The sequence below is a fragment of the Pteropus vampyrus genome, unplaced genomic scaffold (genome assembly GCF_000151845.1).
Source record: "Pteropus vampyrus isolate Shadow unplaced genomic scaffold, Pvam_2.0 Scaffold149, whole genome shotgun sequence".
In the NCBI taxonomy this organism is placed as follows: Eukaryota; Metazoa; Chordata; class Mammalia; order Chiroptera; family Pteropodidae; genus Pteropus; species Pteropus vampyrus.
In genome coordinates, this window is record NW_011888930.1 from 2,355,898 (window position 1) to 2,359,947 (window position 4,050).

The 4,050-nt window shown below is 38.0% G+C and overlaps 1 pseudogene; it reads left to right on the top strand.

Annotated features, from left to right (window-relative positions):
* Positions 1-2,836: 2,836 nt before the first annotated feature.
* Positions 2,837-2,955, top strand: LOC111745244 (annotated as a pseudogene).
* Positions 2,956-4,050: the final 1,095 nt, after the last annotated feature.

Genomic DNA, 4,050 nt, shown 5'->3' on the forward strand with positions numbered 1-4,050 from the left:
CAATACTTCTGCTTGCATTCCATGGGTGAGAAGTTTTCATATAACCTGGATTAAAAAAAAAAAAAGCTGCAAAATGTAGTATCTAGTTAATAAGTCACTTTTCAATGGCAACTCTACTGTATGAAAGAGAGAGTATAAATAATTATTGGACAGCTAGCAGTCTCTGCCATATTGATACAAAATTTTTTCTGTAATGAGAAAGTCAACTGTGCATGAGTGATGATAAATAGCTATTGAGAGCAGGCCTCAGAGAAGTGGCTTGGACTGTGGCACTCTGGAGAACATATACAGCCACCAAACCATCCCTCAAAGGGAGTGGCTGGCTTCGGGTTCCAGGTGATTGCTTTTAGTGCCTGGCACATAGCAGGCAACTCAGGAGATAATTGTTGACTATATAAACAAATGCAAGATGAAAGCATTCTGAATTAGCAGGCCTTCCAAATTTTCAAGAGAAAAAATATTTTTAATTTTTATGTAAAATCAACTGAATTTTAATTTTTTGACCAATTAAAAAAAAGAAAAACCTTGCTTGCCAGTTACACAAAGCACTTTTATCCTGAATTTGTACTGTGGGCAACTAATCTGCATTTGTAAGCTCTGGATAACAGTTACCACTGAGAGCTTTTCAAGTGTTTCAAACATATTAAAACTATTTGCTTCGTTCAAGAGATAATATTTTATAAAAAATACTAATAATATTGGTTCATTTAAAACATTTTTCCTAAGAATGTACAATCCTCCTCTTGGTTAGAAGAGTTCAGAACACTGCCTTCTAGACTTGCTTAGGTATAATTTTAGATTCTGATGAGGACAAAAAATAGAATATAAATCTAGAAAATATTGCTTCCCGGTTTAATTTTATGCTTGATTAAAGATGATGGGGCTATTGGAAAGATAGGGAAAACCAAATGAAATGGAAATGAACAAGAGTCTGCAAAGTGTTTGCGGCTAATGTGACTTTGGCAGGGCTCCTTGGGGCCACTCACCAGCTCTCGCTTGTTTGTTTTACCAACGGGGAAGATTGCTGCTTTATCTCTGAACATTTTTCACAAGTTAAATGTGACATTTTCATTCTCCTCTAACACTGTGTCATCATATTTTTTCTGAACCAGTGATATCCTTAAGGCTTTTTTTTCCAAAAATGGAAGCCGTGAAACCAATTATCTTCACATAAGTTTCATAAGTTCCTTCTCTTTCTTTTTCACCAAGATGGCTGGCCCTGTGCAGTACATTGAGTTTAGCACCAAATTGATCCTTGCCGAGCATTCTGTTTGGCCAAACTGGTCCAAACATACAGTTTAGCTATTCTAGAAAGCTTAACCCGGGTCTTGCCTTCTACAGAAAAAAAGGTCAGGTTGAAACTTTTCGATCAAGTTAAAAAAAACAGCAACAAAAATCAGTTTCTTAAAGGAGAAAAAAAAAATACATGATATCATCCTGTTTTGGAGAACCTAAGCTACTTCTGCTAAAATATCTAACTACTTTTTCATTTTCCTAAATGCTTAAGTTTACCTAAACATCCTAGCAATGTGTTAGTAGGTTCTGATGAGGGATTGATTACCTATCGACGTTCATTCATCTAGTGACAATGACAGTCTACGGATGTGCCAAGCACTGTTTTCCGTGAAGGAGCAAAACTCTATACTCAACAGACACAATCCTTGCACAATGGAGTTTATGTGTCTCACGGAGATGACAGATACTCGCAGATGTACCACAGCCTGATAACTATAACAAGAATTTGACAGCCCCTGAGAGTACCCAGAAGCACCACAGGAGTCCCACAGCCAAATGCCTCTCTTTCTAACTGGAGGCCACATAACCTTCTGCATGAGGAGCACGTGGGCAGGGACCATGGCAGCTGCAACAAGCTTCCAAATCTACTACATAAGACTTCAAACTACTAACAGAAACATCCCTAGTCTAGTCTAAGCGCTCATTTTAGAAAGAAGAAAAACAAGGAGACTCTGTAATGTTGACTAATATGCCTACTATTTTTTGTCATTGTCTACATCTTTCTTCAGTCCCCTGAAATCTTCAGCTAGAAATAATGATCCCTTGATCCCTTTCTTTTGATTCCCATGGAATTTTGTTGGTACCTCGTCGGTGAAATTTACCTTATTTTATCAAATCTAAGATGTCATCTATTAAAACACTGCTCATTTCAGAGATATTAAATTCGAGGCAAGGAGGAGGGGATATGCATTTTAGAATAGGTGAAATGTGGTATTACTTTCTGACCTGTGTTTGAGCTATATACAAACTTGTCTTATCTCCACCAATAAATTTCAAGTCCTCAAGAGCAGACTATGTCCAATCATTCTGTGTAGCCTAATGTCAAAGATCAACATCTTGCAATTTGCAGAAACCCAAAGTATATTTGAAAGACAAAAAAGAAAAAGGTTTATCAGGTATACCTGATAGGAGCCAAGTTTCCCAATTTTCAGTCTAATGTTCTTTCTACCAAATAATAACATCATTGATCCTTATTAAGAAGAGGTCAATAGGAAATTTAATATAAAATGGTAATATAAAAATACATATATAATGCTCATAAAGCACTACTGATATGCTAGATATTATTTAAGTGCTATAATTATCTTTTAATGCTCACAACAGCCTGATGTCCGGCTATTTTTTATGCCTCTCATTTTTATTTCCTCAGCCCACCTTCTTGCTCTGGCCATTTGATGTTGGCAGAGCCCCCTGGATCTTGCTAAGCCACACTACCTGTCTCTTACTTTTTAACCAAACTGCTATGCCTCTACTGGGCGGGTGCCCGGGACATCTCCCCCAGCCACACTGGTGCCTACACAAACTTGAAAGTGTCATTAAAGTCTGCGGCCATACCACCCTGAACAAGCCCAATCCTGTCTGATCTCGGAAGCTAAGCAGGGTCGGGCCTGGTTAGTACTTGGATGGGAGACTACCTAAGAAGACCAGGTGCTGTAGGCGTAAAAAATAAAAATAAATAAATAAAAGGATTGTAAGCTGACAAGCTCCTTGCCATCTGCAAGGTCAACCAAGGGTTGCCTCGCCTAAAAAAAAAAAGAAAAAAGAAAGGAAAAAGAAAGTGGCAATAAAGTATAACAAGGTAGTTAAATCCCCTGGGGCCAGAGAGCTAATGGATAAATACCGCCCTCTCCTCAGGCAGAGATTCTGAGCTAGCTTTCATAGCTTCACAGGGAGGGCCCAACAGACTCCCACACCATTTTCCACATCAGGATCGGGCTCAATCATGACCCCCTGGACCAGGCTGGTTTCCTTCTTGTTTTAATCCATTTACTCCCAGATTCCAGTGACCTAATGAATCCCTAGAAATACCTCCCAAAGTAAACCACCTACACATAATCTTTCTTCTCAGACTCAGTATTTTGGGGGAAGTACTAAGATCCCTGTAAAGTAGTTGCACTATTAATAACCTACGTTTCAGATGGAGAAAGTGAAACCCAGAGAGCTTAAATCAAATGCCCAAGGGCCTATAGGCAGTAAGTGGCAGTGGTGGGATTTGAACCCAGAAAGTCTGATGCCAGAGTTAATACCTTTAATCACTTCACCTTTTCTCTTTACAGAAAATGAAACTTGATTTTTAAATAAACAAATCAAATATTTTTCTGCCTAATTAATCATAATTTGTTCTATCAATACAGCAGTGCGTACTTGGTCCACTGTCAAATACTGTAGAGAATTAATGTTTATTAAGCCCCTACTCCATGCCAGGTATGTTAGTACATATTACCTCATTACTTCTCATACTTTTGAATGGTTATTATTTTTAAAATTTATTTTGCATATGAAAAAAAGGGACTTTAGAAAATTTAAGTAACTTACCAAAGTTACACAGCTGGTAAGGGCTGGAGCTAGGATTATAACCCACTCATTTATTTATTTGATTAACAAATATTCATTGAGTCACTGAGGTGTGCCAGGCACTGTTCTGAAAGTAGGAATGCGGTCCAGGCCTCTGCCTTCACAGAGCTTATAGTCTGTGAAGTAATTCAAACAAATAAACAAGAACCACTGGGTAGTGATAATTTGCTTAAAGACAAT